Raw genomic sequence first — 24,534 nt, 5'->3', positions numbered from 1 at the left:
GGAGGACTGGAGGAGGGAACAGAATTGAAGAATACCAGTAAGGGTAACTTAAAGGATAAAAAGAGAAAGAGGGAAAAGAATATATAGATCTGACAAATAAAATTTAAAAAAGAAGAAGGTGAATTCAAGAAACACCTTTTCAGCAATAACTTTGAATGTTAACAGACCAAACTTACCAATTAAAAGATAGACATTGCAGAATGAATTAAGAAATATGATCCAGCTGTATGCTGCTTACAAGAGATTCATCTTAGACACAAGGTTACAAATAGATTGAAAGTGAAAGAATGGAAAAAGATTTTTCACAAAGTTGTAACCAAAAGAAGAAGGAGTAGATATACTAATATCAAACAAATTAGACTTTAAATGTAAAGACATCATAAGAGACGAAGAAGGATACTATATGCTAATTAATGGGTCAATTCGCCAAGGAGATATAACAAGCATAAATGTTCATGCTCCCAATCAAGGACCTCCAAAGTACATGAGACAGACATTAACAAAACTGAAGGGAGCAGTAGATGTTTCAACAATAATAGTTTGAGACTTCAATACATCACTGTTCTCTATAGATAGGACAACCAGACAGAAGATTAACAAGGAAATAGAGAAGTTAAATAACTTGATAAATGAATTAGACCTAACAGACATATATAGGTCATTGCACTCCGAAACATAAGGATAAACATTCTTCTCTAGTGCTTATGGAACATTCTCTAAGATAGATCATATACTGGGGCAAAAAAAAAAAAAAAAAAAAACTTCATAAATTTAAAATCATTGACATTATTCAAAGCACTTTCTCTGACCTAATGGGATAAAGCTGGATCTCAACAACTACCAAAGAATGAAAACATTCATAAATATATGGGGATTGAATAGCACCCACTTAGATAACCAGTGGGCCAAAGAAGAAATTGATAGAGAAATCAGTAGCTATCTGAAGATGAATGAAAATGAGAATACAGCTTATCAGAACTTATGGGACACGGCAAAGGCAGTGCTCACAGGGAAATTTATTTCCCTAAATGCCTATATTAAATAATAATAATAATAAAAAAAACAAGGGCTTAGCACACCTGGAGGAACTTGAGAAAGAACAACAAACTAACCCCAAGCAAATGGAAGAAGACAAACAACAAAGACTAAAGCAAAGATAAATGAATGAGAGAACAAAAGAACAATAGAAAGAATCAATAAAACCAAAAGTTGGTTCTTTCAGAAAATCAGTAAAATTGATGGGCCACTAGCAAGACTGATAATGAAAAGGAGAAAGGGTGTAAATTAAAGAAATCAGAACTGCAAAGAAATGCAAATACTGCAAAGAAATATAAACAAACAAAATCAGAGTGGGTACATTATAGACCCTGAAGAAATAAAAGAAATCATAGCAGGATACTATGAAGAACTATATGCCAACAACTAGACCAGTTAGATGAAATGGACAAATTCAGAAACACACAAACAAGATACACTGGCTCAGGAAAAAAATAGAAGATCTCAACAAACCAATCATGAGTAAAGAGATTCATTCATTCATCAAAAATCTTCCTATCAAGAAAAGTCCATGGCCAGAAGGCTTCACAGGTGAATTTTATCAAACATTCCAAAAAGAGTTGATGTCAATCCTGCTCAAATATTTCCAAAAAATGAGGAAAAAAAGAACTCTACCTAACTCATTTTATGAAACTTGTATCATTTTAATACCAAAACCAGGTAAAAATGCAATAAGAAAGGAAAACTACATGAGAATCTCCCTAATGAACATAGATGCAGAAATTCTCAACAACATATTAGCAAATCAAATCCACCAACACATTAAAAGAATTATACACCATGACTAAATGGGGTTTATACCAGGAATTCAAGGATGGTTCAATGCAAGAAAATCAATTAATGTAATACAGCATATTAACAAATCAAAAGCGAAAAACCACATGTTCGTCTTGATTGATGCTGAAAAAGCATTTGACAAAACTCAACATCCATTTCTAATAAAAACATTCCAAAAGATAGGAATTGAAGCTAACTACCTCAATATGATAATAGACATGTATGAAAAACTGATAGCCAGCATTGTACTCAATGGAGAGAGACTGAAATCTTTCCCCCTAAGATCAGGAACGAGACAGGGATGCACAGTCACCACTGTTTTTCAACATTGTGCTTGAAGTCCTAGCTAGAGCAGTCAAGCAGGACAAAGAAGTAAAAGGACATAACTGTAAAAGAAGAACTAAAACTTTCATTATTTGCAGATGACATGATATTATACTTGGAAGATCCTGAGAAATCTAAAGCGAAGTTACTTGAGCTTATAAGCAAATTTCAGCGAGGTGCCAGGTATAAAATTGATCTGCAAAAATCATTAGCATTTCTATATGTAAGCAGTGACCCAGCTGCGGATTTAGTTAAGGAAAAAATTCCATTCAAAATAGCAACTAAAAGAATCAAGTACTTAGGAATAAGCTTAACTAAGGATGTAAAGGACTTGTACACAGAAAATACATAACATTGCTGAAAGAAATCAAAGGAGGGCTAAATAAACATTCCCTGCTCATGGATAGGAAGGCTAAATACAGTTAAGATGTCAGCTCTACAGATTCAACACAATACCAATCAAAATTTCAATAACCTGCTCTGAAGAGTTGGAAAAGCTACTTACCAAATTCATCTGGATGGGAAAGAGACCTGAATAGCTAAAAGCATCCTAAAAATGAAGAACGAAGTGGGAGGATTAACACTCCCTGACTTTAAAACCTATTATAAAGCCACAGTGGTTAAAACAGCAGGTACTGGACTTTCCAGAAACCTACAACCTCCAGATGGGTCCCTGGTCTAGATAAGTCCTGAAACATAGCCTAGCCTCTCCAGAACATCAGATAGATCCATCTCCTTACCTCATATTAGTTACAGACCCTTACAATATTAAAAATTTAGAATTGCCATAGTCCAAACAACCCCAAAGAGAGGTATGGAAAGATCAAAGGTGATGGTGGAATTATACATAGAAGATAGGACTTAACAAATGAATATGAATGTTGAATCATTAAATTGATATCTCTTTTAGTCTCCAGTATTTTAGAACATCTAGAAGTAAAAACCTAAAATTGTGAAATTGTAACCCATGTCAAAGTATGAAATATGTTCTACAACTAATTATGATGCTGTGCTTGGAAATTTATGGCTTTTTTGTACATATGTTATTGTTCACAAGAAAAGAAGGGAAAAAAGTCAATTGTGATGATAAAAAGGTATTTAAGCCCTCTAGCCTCCTATATTCTGGAGCAGCTAGAAGGAAAAATGAGAGGATTATATGGTAGCCCATGACAAACTCTGGGATCTATCGTGTAACCACTTTTTGAAGAGTGCTTTGAAAACTATTGCTTTTTTATTTCTTTGCTTTGTGTATATGTTATACTATATAATAAAAAGTTAAAAAAAAAAAAAAAGCATGGTGCGGGCACAAAGATAGGACCGTTGACCAATGGAATTGAATCGAGAGCGCGGAAATAGACCCCCAAATCCATGGTCAACTGATGTTTGACAAGGCCTCCAAATCCTCTGAACTGCACTGAAGTAGTCTTTTCAATAATTGGGCATGGAAGAACTGGATACCAATAGCCAAAAGAATGAAAGAGGACCCTTTGCACCCTATACAAAAATTAACTCAGAGTGGCTCAAACACCTAAATATAAGAACTAGCACTATACAGCTTCTAAAAGAAAATGTAGGGAAATGTCTTCAAGACCTAGTAATAGGAGGTAGCTTCCTAAACATTACACCCAAAGCACAAGCAAGAAAAGAAAAAATAGATAAATGGGAACTCCTCAAAATCAAATGCTTCTGCACCTCAAAGACTTTGTCAAAAAGGTGAAGAGGCCGTCAGCTCAATGGGAGAAAATATTTGGAAATCATGGATTAGACAAAGGTGTGATATCCTGTATACACAAAGAAATCATACAGCTCAACAACAAAAGAATAAACATCCCAACTATAAAATGGGCTAAAGATATGAATATGCATTTTTCTGATGAGTAAATACAGATGGCTCAAAAGCATATGAAGAGGTGCTCATTTTCATTGGCTATAAGGAAAATGCAGATCAAAGCTACAAAGAGATACCACCTCATACCTGTAAGAATGGATGCTATTAAAACAGGAAACTAAATGTTGGAGAGAATGTGTAGAAATTGGAAAACTTATGCACTGCTGGTGGGGATGTATCATGGTGCAGCCACTATGGAAGACAGTTTGGTGGTTCCTTAGGAAACTAAATATCGAGTTGCCCTATGACCCAGCAATAGCACTGTTTGGAATATACCCAGAAGACCTGAAAGCAATGACACAAAGAGACATTTGCACAGCAGTGTTCATAGCAGCATTACTCACAGTCACCAAAAGATGCAAACAAACCAAATGCCCATTAACAGATGAATGGATCAGCAAAATGTGGTATATGCATGCAGCAGTAAGACGAAATGACATCCTGAAGCACATGACAAGATGGGTGAGCCTTGAAAACAAGGCTGAGTGAAATGAACCAGACACAAAAGGATAGATACTGTATTCTTCCACTTTTATGACCAGCAGAAAGGTATAATCAGAGGCTTTTATTATAGAATATAGGGGACTTAGAGAAACATAGAAGCTAGAGATGGGTGAACCGTTAGCTAATGTGGTTGAACTCCATAGGAGTGAAGGTGGTTTTCTAGTAGGTCTAGAAGTAATATTACCATATTGAACATGAATAAAATTGAAAAGGGTTATATAGACCTACATGTCCCACTGATTAAACTAGAAATATGAATTAGTTCTCACAAGAATTACTTCAAAGATATGATTCTTGTACAAAGAATATTTAAATCTAGTGTACAGGGGGAAAACTGCTATTGCATGCTGTGTGCTATCTTCAAAAGGAAACCATCAGCACTACCACAGCAACAGCAGAGGTAAATAATGGGGAAGTGACAAGAGTTAAGAGGCTGTTTAGATTTCCTATTTGGTGAGGGTGTGTTTATTGGTTTTCTTTCTCTTGGGAATATAAAATTATATAAAATTGAGAATGTTGATGGACTGTTGACTTTGGGCACCATACATATTGCCTGATGAATGCAGGTGGCTGAAGGATGTGCTGATGAGAAGCAGATTGGTGAACAGTGGTGTATACTTATAAGCAAAGGTTGTGCTGCTACAAAAAGGAACAAAGTCATGAGGCATGCAGTGATAGAAATGAACATGTGGGAAATTTGTTGATGCAAAGTAAGCCAGCAACAAAAGAACAACAATGATATGATCTCCTTTAGAAAATGCTTATAAGAATACAGGGGCCTAGATTATATGCTTTTATAGCAGACACATTAAGTCCAGAGTGGTAATTTTTATTTCTGGATTTCAAGATTTATATATATATAAATATTTATATATATAAATATAAATATAAATATGAGCATTTATATATATTTACTTTAACCCAAGCTGATATGGTTGGGGTTAAAGTAAGTCAGAACTCTGGGGTAGGGAAGATACTGTCTATATTTTAGAATCACACATACTCTCTGAAACCAGAGAAAGAAAGATTTATTTGGTCTGAAACTGAAATTTTCTTTAGCACTTAATCTAACTCACCCTATCTGTATAGCTATAGCTCATTTGAACAACTGAAACACAGGGAGCCCAGAATAAGAAAATTGTCCTTTAATCCTGTATAGATTAAAATAATGTCTGGTACGTCCTAGAATATATTAAGTAGATAATCAAAAAGTATTGGCAAAGTCCCTTGAAGAATGGGAGAAAAAATATGAAACTATTAATCATTACCATCAGGGAATCCCTTGATATTGTGCCAAACTTTAGGGACATCCAAATGAATAGGCCATTCCCTTGATCCTGAGGCTTACTCTTGTGTAGCTTATGTAGGTAGTGAAGAAGCTTAGACTACCTATAGGCATGCCTCAGAGTTACTTCTGGAGGACCTCTTTTGTTACTCAGATGTGGCCTCACAGTCTCTAAGCCCAACTCTGCAAGTGAAATCACTGCCTTCCCCCCCTACGTGGGACTTGATATCCAGGGGTGAAAGTCTCCCTGCTGAATCTAGGAGGTGACTCCCACAGATGAATCACACGCTAGCCCTGTGGGATCAACAATTTCATCCTGACCAAAAGGGGGAATAGAAGTGTAACTAATGAAGTGTCAGTGGAGTTCCACACAGTGGCATAGTGAGGTGTCAAATTTAATTCGTCCTCCAAGCAGGTTCCAAATAGCCAGGAACTGTACAGAACAACTGCTGGAGTAACAGCAGTGACTGGACACACAGCATACACCATCTGGACAAGCTGGACCAGCTGCAATACCACCCAGAGCTGTAAGTCCCCTCAGCTGCAGAGACCAGTGCCCCTCCCACACAGGCTGGTTCCTGGAGGGGAAAGGGAAGAGACTTGACTAACAGCAGGGGCTGAGCTCAACCAAGTTCCAGTTGTGGAATTAAGTAACAAATTTTGACTACTGAAAATAAGCCCCCAGTTCAGATAAGAGCTAAAGGGACTAGTTTTTTTGCCCCAGCGCGGAGAGGGCAGGGCTAACAACAACAAAAATAATAATTTTTTGGATGGGATAACACAAAATACTTGAAAATGTCTGGACCCTAAAAATAATGGGGGACACATAGGATCTGGAGATACATAGAGCAGCATACCAACTTAGGCTCTTGATTAACAAATCCTAGGAAGGGGGGGTCCTGATTTGAAAAGGATTTTTTTTCCTTTGCTTCTGCTGCTTAAAAGCTCATTAGGTAAGGCTTCTCAAGCTCCAACTGCCTCACACAAGGGTGGAATTAAGCGTGTCTGAGAGACAAAGAAGCTGGTCAGGTGAAAGGTGTTAATTCTCTGGAGGCTGTGCCTTCCCCAGCAGAGGGGTTGGGCCTGCTAGGTGGAATCCCTTCCTCAAGGAATTCAGATCCAAGGGATTGGAAAACTGAAGCAATTAAAGCCAGCTTAGAACCTCTCCTCTGTCTTAACCACTCCCCAGCAGGGAGACTCTGCTGAAGTTAAAGGTACCTCATCAGTTTATGCTTCTGGGACCCACAGGCAGACAAGCACCACATACTGGGCAGGACAGGAAAAGCAGTGAGTCTAGAGACTTCATAGAAAGTAAGTCAACCTGCTGGGACTCACCCTCAGGGATAACTGATGGAGGTGACTCTTTCCTCCTTAGAGGAGGCCAGTCTGTTCTAGAAAATCTGACTGGTGTCTATAATATCTAAGTAGACTCTCCTAAGGTTAAAAAGAAAAAGGAAGAAGACTCCATACAGGCAGGGCAAGAAACAAGAAAAAAAGAACTGAAAAATTCTGATCCATTAAAACCTATGCTAAGGGTCTAGAATAAGCTGAATGGAATGTCAAAGAACAGATAGAGAACAAAGCCATGCACCAAGAGAATCCTAGGTAAAAGAGTGAAAACAATCTCCAGAATAAACTAATTAAGGAAATGAAATACCTTAATTAGATGCCAGCAAAAAATAATGAGTCAAAATAGGAAAACTGAAGATATGGCCCAGTCATAGGAACAAACCAACAATTCAAATGAGATACAGGAGTTGAAGCAACTAATTCAGGATGTTTGAACAGATATGGAAAATTTCATCAAAAATCAAATCAATAAATTAACAGAATGTAAAGAAGGCAATGGGCAAACAAAAAGAATCTGAAAGTCTGAAAAAAATCACAGAATTTATGGGAATAAAAGGCACAGTAGAAGAGATGAAAAAAGAATGGAAACCTACAATGTTAGATTTCAAGAAGGGAAAGAAAGTATTAGTGAACTGGAGGATGGACATCTGAAAACAACAAGCACAAGAAAAGATAGAGGAATGAATGGAAAAATATGAGCAGGGTCTCAGGGAATTGAATGACAACATGAAGTGAATGAATATATGTGTGTGGGTGTCCCCAAAGGAGAATGGAAGGGAAAAGGAGGAAAGAGACTAATGGAAGAAATTATCACTGAAAATTTTCAACTGTTAGGAAAGACTTAAAATTACAGATCCAAGAAGTGCAGCATACCCCAAACAGAATAGATCCAAACAGACATACTCCAAGACACTTACTTAATCAGAATGTCAGATGTCACAGAGAAAGAGAGAATTTTGAAAGCAGCAAGAGAAAAGGAATCCATCACATACAAGGGAAGCCCAATAAGACTATGTGTAGATTTCTCAGCAGAAGCCATGGAGGCGAGAAGAGAGTGGTAGGATATATTACGATTCTTAAAGAGAAAGCTGCCAACCAAGAATTCTATATACAGCAAAATTGTCCTTCAAAAATGAGGTGGACACTGTTATGTGAGACCCCTTTATAAATTACAGATCTCTCCTGTGGTTCTGTTTCTCTAAAGAACCCTGACTAATACACCTGTTCTAAAACAATGAAATGAACTATAACCACCTAGAATGACATGGCTAAGTTTCTGAAGTATAATGTCAGAAGAAGTCAGATATAAAAAAGTGCATAGTGCATGATTCTAAGAACAACAACAAAAAAGGTAATTGATAGCATTACAAGTCAAAAAAGTGGTCACCCTTGCCAAAGACAGGTGGGGTGGGTATTTCTGGAGTCTGGCAATGTTCTGCTTCCTGATCTGGGTATGTTTGATTTGTGAAAATTCATCATCCTTATACATTATACCCTTTGGGGTATGTATATTATATTGCAATAAAAAGTGTTTTTAAGTGCCAAATTAAAAAAACTGCAGGGGAAATTAAAACATTTTTAGACAAAAAATCACTAAGAGAATTTGTGACAAAGAGACCAGCTCTGCAAGAAACACTAAAGGGAGCACTAGACGCAAATAGGAAAAGACAGGAGAGAGTGGTATGGAGACGAGTGCAGAAGTGAAGACTATCAGTAAAGGTAAAAAGAGAAAAAAATAAGATATGACATATAAAATCCAAAAGGCAAAATGGTAGAAGAAAGTACTGCCCTTACATTAATAACACTAAATGTTAATGGGTTAAACTCCCAACCAAAAGACATAGACTGGCAGAATGGATTTAAAAACAGAACCCATCTATATGCTGTCTACAGGAGACTCATTTTTACACCCAAGAACAAACATAGGTTGAAAGTAAAAGGTTGGGAAAAGACATTTTATGCAAATAACAATCAGAAAAGAACAGGAGTAGCTATACTAATATCCAACAAATATTGTTCCTTTTATTAATTTATAGTGTACTTCTTTGTCTCTTTTAATTGTTTTACATTTCAATTTTAATTGTTTTACATTACAATTAAAAGAGACAAAGAAGGGCACTATATATTAATAAAAGGAACAATTCAACAAGAAGACATAACAATCATAAATATTTGTGCACGGAGCCAGAGTGCTCCAAAATACATGGGGCAACACTGAAAACACTGAAAAGAGAAATAGACACTTCTACCATAATAGTTGGAGACTCAGTTCCCCTGCTCTCATCAATGGATAGAACCTCTAGACAGATGATCAATAAAGTAACAGAGAATTGGAATAATACAATAAACTAGATTTAACAGACATGTATAGAACATTACACCCCAGAACGGCAGGATATACTTTTTTCTCAAGTATTCAATCCTGCTCAAACTCTTCAAAAAAATTGAAGAGAAGGGAAGACTACTTAACTCATTCTGTGAAGCCAACATCATCCTCGTACTAAAGCCAGACAAAAATACTACAAGAAAAAAGAATTACTGACCAAGCTCCCTACTAATTATAGATGCAAATATCCTCAACAAAATTCTTGCAAATCAAATCCAGGAGCACATTAAAAGAATTATCCGGGAAGTCAGCACCAGAATGTTACAGATCTGGGGAGAAGGCCTTGCATTATTGATGCCGCGACCTCGGACTTCCCTTAGCCTCAAACCAGATAGATGATCAACAGCAAAATTTAACAATATTCTTTATTCAGGCTGTAAGAAGATTGGTAAACTCAATAAATTAAAAAGAAATTACAGAGTTCTGGAAGAGATAGCGGCTTAGTAAGACGCGCGGGTCTTAGTTCCTCCTCCAGAACAGCTACTAGAGAAGTAGAAACGATTCAGAACAGCTCCCGGAGCCACGACAGAGACCAAGAAGACAGCGTACCCCATTCTGGAATGGCTGACTGGCTGGGAGAACCCGCTCCGGTGAGATCGCCGAGGGGCGTGGGCTTCCCCGGGCCGGGGCGGCAGGTGGCCGGAGTCCCTCCCTCCCTCCTTCCTGGCCAGCTAGGGGAATTGGACAGGCGGTCCCATCAAGCCGCGGCAGCTGGAGCCCCCCTCCACGCAAGGCCCCCTGGACCAGCTGGGAGAATTGGATCGGAGATCCCCAAGCCACAGAGAACGGCGACCGGAATCCCTTCCAAACACGTGGCTTCCCGGTCCGGCTGGAAACGGTGGATAGACACTTCCCCAAGCCGCGGCGGCTGGCACCACCCCACCAAGCATGGCACCCCGGGCCGGCCGGGAAATTTGGACAGGCGTTCCCCCAAGCCGCGGAGGCCGGTGACCCTCCCCGCGCACGGATCCCCGGGCCGGCTGGGAGATTCGGATTGGCACTCCCCCAAGCCACTTCGGCTGGCGACCCTCCCCTACAGCGAGAGTTTTCCAAAGTTAAAGGACCCACAGCATCTTTTACTGGTGGGACCCGCAGACAGATGAGCGCCACGAGTGCCACCTACTGGGCAGGATAAGAAAAACAGAGCCCAGAGATTTCGAAGAAAAATCTTTCAACCTGTGGGGTCTTACACCAGGGAAATCTGATTAAATGTCCAGATGCCAGCAGAAGATAACGGATCACGCTCAGAAAATTGAAAATATGGCCCAGTCAAAGGAACAAACCAATAGTTCAAATGAGATACAGGAGCTGAGACAACTAATGCTGAATGTACGAACAGAAATGGAAAACCTCTTCAAAAACCAAATCGATAAATTGAGGGAGGACATGAAGAAGACATGGGCTGAACAAAAAGAAGAAATAGAAAAACTGAAAAAACAAATCACAGAACTTATGGGAGTGAAGGATAAAGTAGAAAAGCTGGAAAAAACAATGGATACCTGCGATGGTAGATTTAAAGAGACAGAAGCTAGAATTAGTGAATTGGAGGATGGAACATCTGAATTCCAAAAAGAAACAGAAACTATAGGGAAAAGAATGGAAAAATTTGAACAGGGGATCAGGGAACTGAATGACAACATGAAGTGCACAAATATACGTGTTGTGGGTGTCCCAGAAGGAGAAGAGAAAGGAAAAGGAGGAGAAAAACTAATGGAAAAAATTATCACTAAAAATTTCCCAACTCTTATGAAAGACCTAAAATTACAGATCCAAGAAGTGCAGCGCCCCCAAAGAGATTAGACCCCAATAGGCGTTCTCCAAGACACTTACTAGTTAGAATGTCAGAGGTCAAAGAGAAAGAGAGGATCTTGAAAGCAGCAAGAGAAAAACAATCCATCACATACAAGGGAAACCCAATAAGACTATGTGTAGATTTCTCAGCAGAAACCATGGAAGCTAGAAGACAGTGGGATGATATATTTAAATTACTAAAAGAGAAAAACTGCCAACCAAGACTCCTATATCCAGCAAAATTGTCCTTCAAAAATGAGGGAGAAATTAAAACATTCTCAGACAAAAAGTCACTGAGAGAATTTGTGACCAAGAGACCAGCTCTGCAAGAAATACTAAAGGGAGCACTAGAGTCAGATACAAAAAGACAGAAGAGAGAGATCTGGAGAAGAGTGTAGAAAGAAGGAAAGTCAGATATGATAAATATAATACCAAAGGCAAAACGGTAGAGGAAAATATTATCCAAACAGTAATAACACTAAATGTTAATGGACTGAATTCCCCAATCAAAAGACATAGACTGGCAGAATGGATTAAAAAACAGGATCCTTCTATATGCTGTCTACAGGAAACACATCTTAGACCCAAAGATAAACATAGGTGAAAGTGAAAGGTTGGGAAAAGATATTTCATGCAAATAACAACCAGAAAAGAGAAGGAGTGGCTATACTACTATCCAACAAATTAGACTTCAAATGTAAAACAGTGAAAAGAGACAAAGAAGGACACTATCTACTAATAAAAGGAACAATTAAACAAGAAGACATAACAATCATAAATATTTACGCACCGAACCAGAATGCCCCAAAGTATGTGAGGAATACACTGCAAACACTGAAAAGGGAAATAGACACATATACCATAATAGTTGGAGACTTCAATTCACCCCTCTCATCAATGGACAGAACATCTAGACAGAGGACCAATAAAGAAATAGAGAATCTGAATATTACTATAAATGAGCTAGACTTAACAGACATTTATAGGACATTATATCCCACAACAGCAGGATACACATTTTTTTTTCTCAAGTGCTCATGGATCAATCTCAAAGATAGACCATATGCTTGATCACAAAGCAAGTCTTAACAAATTTAAAAAGATTGAAATCATACACAACACTTTCTCGGATATAAAGGAATGAAGTTGGAAATCAGTAATAGGCCGAGTGCCAGAAAATTCACAAATACGTGGAGGCTCAACAACACACTCTTAAACAACAAGTGGGTCAAAGAAGAAATTGCAAGAGAAATTAGTAAATAACTTGAGGCGAATGAAAATGAAAACACAACATATCAAAATCTATGGGACGCAGGAAAGGCAGTGCTAAGAGGGAAATTTATTGCCCTAAATGCCTATATCAGAAAGGAAGAAAAGGCAAAAATTCAGGAATTAACTGTCCACGTGGAAGAACTGGAGAAAGAACAGCAAACTAATCCCAAAGCCGGCAAAAGGAAAGAAATAACAAAGATTAGAGCAGAAATAAATGAAATTGAGAACATGAAAACAATAGAGAAAATCAATAAGACCAGAAGTTGGTTCTATGAGAAAATCAATAAGATTGATGGGCCCTTAGCAAGATTGACAAAAAGAAGAAGAGAGAGGATGCAAATAAATAAGATCAGAAATGGAAGAGGAGACATAACCACTGACCTCACAGAAATAAAGGAGGTAATAACAGGATACTATGAACAACTTTACGCTAATAAATACAACAATTTAGATGAAATGGACGGGTTCCTGGAAAGACATGAACAACCAACTTTGACTCAAGAAGACATAGATGACCTCAACAAACCAATCACAAGTAAAGAAATTGAATCAGTCATTCAAAAGCTTCCTAAAAAGAAGAGTCCAGGACCAGACGGCTTCACATGTGAATTCTACCAAACATTCCAGAAAGAATTAGTACCAACTCTCCTCAAACTCTTCAAAAAAATCTAAGCAGAGGGAAAACTACCTAATTCATTCTATGAAGCCAACATCACCCTCATACCAAAACCAGGCAAAGATATTACAAAAAAGAATACTACAGGCCAATCTCTCTAATGAATATAGATGCAAAAATCCTCAACAAAATTCTAGCAAATCGAATCCAACAACACATTAAAAGAATTATACATCATGACCAAGTAGGATTCATCCCAGGTATGCAAGGATGGTTCAACATAAGAAAATCAATTAATGTAATACACCATATCAACAAATCAAAGCAGAAAAATCACAGGATCATCTCAATTGATGCAGAGAAGGCATTTGACAAGATTCAACATCGTTTCCTGTTGAAAACACTTCAAAAGATAGGAATACAAGGGAACTTCCTTAAAATGATAGAGGGAATATATGAAAAACTCACAGCTAATATCATCCTCAATTGGGAAAAATTGAAAATTTCCCCCCTAAGATCAGCAACAAGACAAGGATGTCCATTATCACCACTATTATTCAACATCATGTTGGAGGTTCTAGCCAGAGCAATTAGACAAGAAAAAGAAATACAAGGCATCAAAATTGGAAAGGAAGAAGTAAAACTATCACTATTTGCAGACGATATGATACTATACGTCAAAAACCCAGAAAAATCCACAACAAAACTACTAGAGCTAATAAATGAGTACAGCAAAGTAGCAGGTTACAAGATCAACATTCAAAAATCTGTAGCATTTCTATACACTAGTAAGGAACAAGCTGAGGGGAAAATCAAGAAACGAATCCCATTTACAATTGCAACTAAAAGAATAAAATACCTAGGAATAAATTTAACTAAAGAAACAAAAAACCTATACAAAGAAAACTACAAAAAACTGTTAAAAGAAATCACAGAAGACCTAAATAGATGGAAGGGCATACCGTGTTCATGGATTGGAAGACTAAATATAGTTAAGATGTCAATCCTACCTAAATTGATTTACAGATTCAATGCAATACCAATCAAAATCCCAACAACTTATTTTTCAGAAATAGAAAAACCAATAAGCAAATTTATCTGGAAGGGCAGGGTGCCCCGAATTGCTAAAAACATCTTGAGGAAAAAAAGCGAAGCTGGAGGTCTCACGCTTCCGGACTTTAAGGCATATTATGAAGCCACAGTGGTCAAAACAGCATGGTATTGGCATAAAGATAGATATATCGACCAATGGAATTGAATAGAGTGCTCAGATATAGACCCTCTCATCTATAGACATTTGATCTTTGATAAGGCAGTCAAGCCAACTCACCTGGGATAGAACAGTCTCTTCAATAAATGGTGCCTAGAGAACTGGATATCCATATGCAAAAGAATGAAAGAAGACCCGTATCTCACACCCTATACAAAAGTTAACTCAAAATGGATTAAAGATCTAAACATTAGGTCTAAGACCATAAAACAGTTAGAGGAAAATGTAGGGAGATATCTTATGAAACTTACAATTGGAGGCAGTTTTATGGACCTTAAACCTAAAGCAAGAACACTGAAGAAGGAAATAAATAAATGGGAGTTCCTCAAAATTAAACACTCTTGTGCATCAAAGAACTTCATCAAGAAAGTAGAAAGACAGCCTACACAATGGGAGACAACATTTGGAAACGACATATCAGATAAAGGCCTAGTATTCAGAATTTATGAAGAGATTGCCCGACTCAACAACAAAAAGACAGCCAACCCAATTACAACATGGAAAAAAGACTTGAACAGACACCTCTCAGAAGAGGAAATACAAATGGCCAAAAGGCACATGAAGAGATGCTCAATGTCCCTGGCCATTAGAGAAATGCAAATCAAAACCACAATGAGATATCATCTCACACCCACCAGAATGGCCATTATCAACAAAACAGAAAATGACAAGTGCTGGAGAGGATGCGGAGAAAGAGGCACACTTATCCACTGTTGGTGGGAATGTCAAATGGTGCAACCACTGTGGAAGGCAGTTTCGTGGTTCCTCAAAAAACTGAATATAGAATTGCCATACGACCAAGCAATACCGTTGCTAGGTATCTACTCAGAGAACTTAAGGGCAAAGACACAAACGGACATTTTCACACCAATGTTTATAGCAGCGTTATTTACAATTGCAAAGAGATGGAAACAGCCAAAATGTCCATCAACAGACAAGTGGCTAAACAAACTGTGGTATATACATATGATGGAATATTATGCAGCTTTAAGACAGAATAAACTTATGAAGCATGTAATAACATCTATGGACCTAGAGAACATTATGCTGAGTGAGTCTAGCCAAAAACTAAAGGACAAATTCTGTATGGTCTCACTGATGTGAACCGACATTCGAGAATAAACTTGGAATATGTCATTGGTAACAGAGACCAACAGGACTTAGAAACAGGGTAAGATAATGGGTAATTGGAGCTGAAGGGATACAGACTGTGCAACAGAACTAGATGCAAAAACTCAAAAATGGACAGCACAATAATACCTAATTGTAAAGTAATCATGTTAAAACACTGAATGAAGCTGCACCTGAACTATAGGGGTTTTTTTTGTCTGTTTGTTTGTTTGTGTCTTTTTTTTTTACTATTATTGTTATTTTTATTTTTTCTCTATATTAGCATTCTATATCTTTTCTGTTGTTTTGCTAGTTCTTTTCCTAAATCGATGCAAATGTACTAAGAAATGATGATCATGCATCTATGTGATGATGTTAAGAATTACTGATTGCATATGTAGAATGGAATGATTTTTAAATGTTCTGTTAATTTCTTTTTTTTCTTTTATTAATAAAAAAAAAAGAATTATTCACCATGACCAAGTTGGGTTAATCCCAGGCATGCAAGAATGGTTCAACATAAGATAATCAATTAATGTAATACACCATATCAACAAATCAAAGCAGAAAACCACGTGACCATCTTGATTGATGAAGAAAAGGCATTTGACGAAATTCCTTTGAAATGTTTTCAATAGAAATAGAATAGAAGAGAACTTCCTCAACATGACAAAGGGAATATATGAAAAATGCACAGCTAGAACATCATCCTCAATGGGAAAAGACTGAATACTTTCCCCCTAAGATCAGTAACAAGACAAGGATGTCCACTATCACCACTGTTATTCAACATTATGTTTGAAGTTCTAGCCAGAGCAGTTAGACAAGAAAAAGAAATAGAAGACGTCCAAATTGGAAAGGAAGAAGTAATACTCTCACTGTTTGCAGACAATATGATAGTATACATCAAGAACCCTGAAAAATCCACAGCAAAACTACTAGAGCTGATAAATGAATATAGCAAAGAGGCAGGTTACAAGGTCAATACTCAAAAATCTGTAGTGTCTTTACACTGGTAATGAGCAATCTGAGGGGGGAATCAAGAAAAAAATTCCATTTATAATTGCAACCAAAAGAATAAAATATTTAGGTATAACTTTAAGAATACAAAGACCCATACAAAGAGAAGTAGTAGAAATTGCTAAGAGAAATCACAGAAGACCTAAATAAATGGAAGGGCATACCGTGGTTCATGGATTGGAAGACTATATATAGTTATTATGTCAATTCTACCTAAATTGATTTATAGATTCAACTCAATACTAATTAAAATCCCCAACACTTACTTTCCAGAAATAGGAAAACCAATAACCAAATTTATTTGGAAGGGCAGGGTACCCTAAATAGCTAAAAATATCTTGACTAAGAAAAATGAAGTTGAAGGTCTCACACTCCCTGACTTTAAGGTGTATTACGAAGCTACAGTAGTCAGAACAGCATGGTCCTGGCATAAAGATAGGTATTCTGACCAATGGAATAAAATAGTTTCACATATAGACCCTCTCATCTATGGGCAATTGATCTTTGATAAGGCTATCAAGCCAGCTCACTTGGGACAGAACAGTCTCTTCAATAAATGGTGCTTGGAGAATATGATATCCATATGCAAAAGAATGAAAGAGGATCCATACCTCACACCCTACACAAAAATGAACTCAATGGATCTAAGACCTAAACATTAGAGCTAATACCATAAAACTTTTAGAAGAAAATGTAGGGAAATACCTTATAAAACTTATAATGAGAGGCAGTTTCCTAGATCTTACACCCAAAGCACGAGCATTGAAGAAAGAAGTAGATAAATGGGATCTCCTCAAAATTAAACACTTTTGTTGTGCATCAAGGAATTTTGTCAAGAAATTAAAAAGGCAGCCTACAGAATGGAAGACAATATTTGGGACCAACATATCAGATAAAGGTCTAGTATCCAGAATGTATAAAGAGATTGTTCAACTCAACAACCAAAAGACAAACAACCCAATTAAAAAATGGGCAAAAAACATAAAGAGATACTTCTCAGAAGAGAAAATACCAGTGGCTAAAAGGTGCCTTACCTGAAAAGATGCTCAGCTTCTCTGGCTGTTAGAGAAATGCAAATCAAAACCATGATGAAATCTCATCTCACACCCACCGAAAATGCCCATTATCAATAAAACAGAAAATGACAAGTGCTGGAGAGGATGTGGAGAAAGAGGCACACTTATCATGGGAATATAAAATGGTACAACCACTGTGGAAGGTAGTATGATGGTTCCTCAGGAAGCTGAATATAGGATTGCCATATGATCCAGCAATGCCATTGCTAGGTATCTATTCAGAGGACATGCAGGCAAGGACACAAATGAACATTTGCACACCAGTATTTATAGCAGCATTATTTACAATTACCAAGAGATGGAAACAGCCCAAATGTCCATCAACAGATGAGTGGCTAAACAAGCTGTAGTATTTACACTTACAATGGAATATTTTGCAGCTGTAAGACAAAATAAAGTCATGAAGCATATAACAATGTGGATGGACCTTGAGGCCATTATGCTTAGAGAAATTAGCCAGAAATAAAAGGACAAATCCTGTATGGTCTCACTGATATGAACAAACATTAATGAGTGAACTTAGAGAATTTCCGTTAAGAACAGAGGTTGTCAGGAGATAGAAATAGGGTAGAGATTGGATAATTGGAGCTGAAGTGATACAGATTGTGCAACAGGACTGATCATAAAAATTAAGAAATGGATAACACAATACTACCTGATTGTAGCACAATAATGTAAGTACACTGAGTGAAGCTGAATGTGAGAATGATAGAGGTACGAGTACTGGGGGCACATATGAAACTAGAAGGAAAGATAGATGATAAAGACTTAGATGGTATAATCTAGAAATACCTAGAGTGTAGAATGATAGTGACTAACTGTACAAATTAAAAACATGTTTTTGCATGAGGAACAAAAAGAAATTATCAGTTGTAGAGAGAGTTCAGATAGAGTCAAGAGGCTACTGTGAAGGTTGCTCTTAATGCAAGCTTCAGTTAGACATTGCTACCTATCATAACCTTCCAAACCCCAACCATCCATTCCTGGGGACCATTCTAGCCACTTGTAAAGAACACCTAGGGCAATATATAAGATTCCACAAGGTTTTCATGCACCAGAGCAACTTTCCAGAAACCTACAACTTCCAGATAGGTCCCTGGTCCAGATAAGTCCTGAAACCTACAGGGCCCAGTCTCTCCAGAACATCAAGTAGTTCCATCTCCCTACCCCATATTAGTGACAACCCCTTCCAACATAAGAAAGTTAGAATTGCAATAGTCCAAAAACCCCTAAAGAGAGGGATTGAAAATTCAGAGGTAATGGAGGAGTTATATAGAGAAGATAGGATTAACAAATGAATATGAATGCTGATTCATTAAATTGATATCTCCTTTAGTCTCCCATATCTTAGAGGAACTAGAAGTAAAAACCTTAAATTGTGGAATTGCAACCCATGTCAAACTCTGAAATATGTTCTACTACTAATTGTGGTGCTCTGCTTTGAAATTTATTGCTTTTTTGTATATATGTTATTTTTCACGGGAAAAATGTCTATTGTGATGATAAAAAAATTTTAAGCCTTCTAGCCTCCTATATTCTGGAGCAGCTAGAAGGAAAAATGTGAGAAGATCATGTGGTAGCTCATGACAAATCCTGGGATCTGTCCTATAACTACTTGTTGAAGAGTGCTTTGAAAACTATTGCTCTATTATTTCTTTCCTTTGTATATATGTTATACTTTATAATAAAAAATTTAAAAAAACAGTATGGTATCTGTGCTAGGTTTTGGTGTATAAACTATATTCTTAGTTTCTAAGAGTTTCATGATATAAATTCTAATGGATTTTCTCTTTAATCACCTAATGGTACAAATTACATTAATCGATTTTTATTATTTTCACTGTTAAACCATTGAATTCTTGAAACATCTTATTCCATAAGATGTATATTTTTATGCACTGCTGGATTTTGTTTGTTAATATTTAATTTAGGATTTATTGTCTTAATTGACCAATAATTTACCTTTCTAATATAATGTTTGCTGTTGGTTTCAAGATTATACTAACATTATGAAATAAATTTGTTATAATTTATGTAAGATAGATTCTTTTCCTCTAAAGAATTTGTTTGAATGCACTTCCATAGCTGTCTACGCCTATTTTTTTTTCTTTTTCTCTTCCTTTTTTTCCCCACCTTCTAAATGAGTGCAAGCAGCTTTTCAAATAGTGATTTATTTTTTAAACTAGTTAGATTTTCTACTTGTTCTTGAGTCGTCTTCAGTCTTATGTGTATATATATATATATACATACATATGTATCACCTTCAGATATATATATTACTGATATATATATCATATATTCATATATATATATAATATATATGTATGTGTGTGTATATAATATATATATACACACACACACACTTTTTTTTTTTTCATTGGGTAGGCACTGGGAATCAAACCCGGGTCTCTGGCATGGCAGGCAAGAACTCTGCCTACTGAGCCACCGTGGCCCACCCAAGTAAGCTATATTATTATAGAAAATTTTACGTGTTGTCTTTTAAAATTCTTTGGCATGAGATAGTTCATAGAATTACCTTATTTTAAAAATATCTATATTAGCTGTAGTAGTGTTTTGTTTTAAATTACTAATATTATTGATTTTAGACTTTCCTCTTTTTTCTTGATCAGTTCTGCTAGTGATTTGTCCATTTTATTCTTTTCTATGTAACAGCTTTTGTCAAGCCACTCAATTTCATTTTTATTATTTCTTTGATGTCTTTTCCTTATTAATTTCTTCCTTTTACTTTCTGTGAGTCTCTCTTATAGTCCTTTTCTAAAATTTTGAGTTGGACATCTCATTTATGTTTGATTTTCTTTTTTTTAATAAAAGCATTTACAATTGTGAAATTCTTTCTGGGAAGTGCTTTAGCTGTATCACACAAATTTTGATACATAATGTTTTATTATTATTCTAATATTCATTGTGATTTATTCTTTGGGTCATGAATTATTTAAAAATGGTATTTTTAATTTTCAAATATGTAGGAGTTTTTGGTTCTTTTTATGACTGAGTTCTAATTTTATTGCTTTGTGATTGGAGAACAAAATATATGCAGTTTTGATTTTGTCTTATTTGTACATTAGTACCTTGCTAATTTCTATAAATATGTCATATACACCTGAAAATGCTGTGTATTCCCTAATTGTTGGATACATGATCTTATATATGTTCAAAAATAGTGTTCAAGTCTTCTTTATTGATACTGGTTTTCTTTCCTGCTTATCTGTCATTTATTAGAGAGATAAGTTAGAATTCTACTATGATTATGGATTTGTAAGTTGCTTCTTGAAGAGCTCTTCATTTTTGCTTTGTTTATTTTAAGGTTCTGCAAAAAAAATTTTGAGGGAATTCAGGCTTGAAATAGTGTTCCTTCTTTAGTGAAATATTTCCTTTATTATATAATGACTTTCTAATCTTAATACCTTTTACCTTAAAATCCATTTCCTCTGCTATTAATAAAGCTACTCCACCTTCCTATTGCTCTAGTGTTGGTCTGAGACATCTTTTTCCATTTCTTTACTTTCAGTCTTTCTTTGTCATTATGGTTTTTTTGTTTTGTTTTGTATGTTGTATGGTGGGGTCAGATTTCATTCTTTTTCCATGTGAGTATCCCATTATTGCAGCACCATTTGTTGAATTTGTTCATTTTATTTTTGTTGGTTTCTTTGTTTGTTTGGGAAGTGCATGGACTGGATATCAAACCCGGGTCTCCCACATGGCAGATGAGAATTCTACCACTGAACTAGCCTCGCAGGCCCTGTAATTATGTTTTTAGGTGTGCCTTTTATAAATAACATATAGCTGGATTTTGTTTTTGTTTCAAAGAGTTTCTTTTAACAATTTACATTTTATAACTGGCATTAAATCTGTATTTTATGATTATTGGTATATTTTATCTTGCTTTATGTTTCTCTTTTCTTATTTTTTCTCCTTTCTGTCTTCTATTTTATTGGTTAAAATTTCTATATTTAGTTTCCCCTTAATAGGTTAGAAGTTATATATATTCAATTTTTGTTCTTTTAATGGTTGTTGTCCTGAAAACTTTAACTTGTATACTGACTTAAAAGAGTCTAAAATTAACTGTTATCTCTAGGTTTTCATAACCACCAGAAAAAAAAAACCATTAGAGTCCTTTAACTTCAGTTATACATCGTATTATTCATATTACTATTGTTTAATATTTTAATCATACCTTGTAGTATATTTCCCCAAGTAAATAATTTTGTGTAATTATCATTTTTGTTTTATAAATTCAATGCTTGTTTAGATTTACTCACATGTTTATCTGTTTCTCTGCTTGCTATTGCTTCTTGCATCTTGCTTTATTCTTCGGAGTTTGGTTTCTTTATTTCCTAAGTACATCTTTTAGAGTTCTTCTTAGCAAGGATCAATGAGTAGCAAACTCTGTCTTTGTCTTAAAATGCCTTTATTTTGCCCTACTATTAAGGGGTAATTTAGCAGGGTATAAATATGTTATATATGGACTTTGTTTTTTTAAAGAAATCTTTTTATTATAAAATAAAATGAATGTTTAAAGACCCATACAAAAGCAAATGTACAACCTAGTGAATTACTATAAGGCAAACAACAATTCAAGTTAAGAAATAGAATCTTTTTTGCCCATGGATATATTTTTATTTTTTCAACTCATTCTGATTAATTTTCTCAAGTGCATCTTCTGGTTTACCAGTTCACTCTTCAGCTATGTCTAATCTGCTTTTAATCTGTCCATTAGATTCTTTTTTAAATTACTGTATTTTTTCATTTATAAAGTTCCAGGTGATTCTTTTAGAAATATTTCTAATCTTTTCTATGCTGCCACTTTTGTATGGTTATTTTCCTTCTTTTATGTCTTTCATCTTTTGCAGCATATTTTCTAGTGTTTTACAGGTTGTTGTATTAATATTTCAGGTAATGTGTCTGTTGTTTTGTCTTCTGAGTGTAGCTGTTTCATTTAGTAATTTTGAGACCTCAGGTCTTTATCTATGTGATGTTGCCTGCTAAATTGTAAGAATGTCTCTGGTTCTTTCATCTGCCCCAGGTTATCACTGTTGTGAACCAAATTTTACCATTTTCCCCTATCATGTGGGAGAGCAGAATCCAAAACTACAACAGGCCCTGTGCTGGGGATTTGATTTAGTATAGGGTTGTTTATTTATTTATTTTTAAAGCCAGGGTTCTGACAGAGTCAAACCTGTGTGAGAGAGTGGATTTGTTGTTTCTAGATTTCTCTTTACTAAGAGTTTGCTTTCTTAGGTTCCAAAGTTTATAGCTAAATGGTAATCCATTGCCACCTATTTTGAGCTGCAGGCGCCATCATCTGTCTCACAAGAATGTTAGAACTCAAGGCTCTGGGTTACTGAGTTACAATTTACTATCCCTTCCTCTTTTCAGCTACAGCATTGGGTCATTTACCTCCCTCTCTGGTTTTCAGCACCCTCTTCATTTCTGGCATCTAGCGATTTCCCTTTCTTTCTTATGACCATACTCTTCGGTGATTAGCAAGTTAATATTTTCTAATAAAATTTTTCTCGATATTTTTTATAAGTGGGTTTGCCAAAATTAGGAGTCTTTCCAAATAGAGGATGAAAAAAATTTTCATTGGTAATTTTTATATTTAAATATAAATTTATGTCATAATCAGATAAGATCGGGACAGAAGGTTGGCAGCTAAAGGCTAGAACTGATTTAATCAAATAAGTATTTGTTAATAAACAACAGAGTTTGTCAGGTGATCTGCTATTTGAATTCTTGTTTAGAAATTTTTTGTGCAGTATTATCTGATCCTTCTTTCTAAGGAACAGTGAAACCTGGAACAGCTGATCAGTAAGCTTGTGAATTCTCCGTATCATCTGCCATGTTGGTGCACATACACTGCTTTTGCTATCTTTAAGTTCAAGTAAATCCTCATTCACTAGCTTTTAACTCTGTGGTAGTTTAAATGATAGGTAATATTAGTGTTAAAATAGTATGGACTTAAATGTTAATTAGGTTTATTGCCTAACTCTAAGAAAAAATGTTAACTTTGTAGGTATTTGAAAAAATGACAAACCATAATTAAAATTTATGTTAGCTGCTTTAATTTAGCCTTTTTTATAGTATAGTTGATAAAATAAAAAAAGTACCCTGAAATCTTTCCTGATCTCACCATACTTTGAAATCTGTTTAATGGTAAACAGTAAACTTTTGCAGTATTCTTGCAATCATTCTGTAAATCTGAAAATATTTCAAGAATAGAAAGTTAAGAAGAGTTTTGTTTTGTTTTTTGTTTTTTTTTTTTGAGTCACATGGAGAAGGTGAAGGAAAGATCTTTAAGCACTTAATTTGGTTCTGAGCTTCCTTTAAATCAGCTGGTAAATGAATAGCTTTTTTTATTTTTTTACAACCTTGCTTATAGTAGAAGGTATAAATTGGAAACCTTCCTCTAAAATAGTCTTGTGGAATTTTTTTTATGGCAGTCAAGTACCTGTTAAAGTCTCAGATATAGCCATATGAAAGTATATTGTTGAAGAAGAATTCTGTTTTCCCTTTTTAATGTATCTGCATGACAATTTAGATATTTTCTCTCTATTATGTTGGGTTGAGTCATGTAACACAGTTGGTCATTTTAAAAATTAGTGTACTTTCATTTTTATAGTTAACTTTCAGGCCTGATAGTTAGTTTTAAAAATGAATTTCTACAGAAGAGAAACACCTGTCTTTAAGAGGCAGTTTTTTTAAAAGACAGTTTTTGCTAGCCATAACTAAACATACTTTTAGTGGTACCAAACTTAGGCAAGATGGTAAGATAGAAAAAAACATTTTTC

At 35.7% G+C, this 24,534-nt stretch overlaps 1 protein-coding gene across 16 annotated transcripts in view; it reads left to right on the top strand.

Moving 5' to 3' along the window:
- Nucleotides 1–24,534, top strand: part of RPS6KA5 (ribosomal protein S6 kinase A5) — a 328,971-nt gene that overhangs the window by 192,787 nt on the left and 111,650 nt on the right. The window lies entirely within an intron of this gene.

This window comes from Tamandua tetradactyla, chromosome 12, assembly GCF_023851605.1.
Source record: "Tamandua tetradactyla isolate mTamTet1 chromosome 12, mTamTet1.pri, whole genome shotgun sequence".
Lineage (NCBI taxonomy): Eukaryota > Metazoa > Chordata > Mammalia > Pilosa > Myrmecophagidae > Tamandua > Tamandua tetradactyla.
This window is presented reverse-complemented; position numbering and strand designations above follow the sequence as displayed.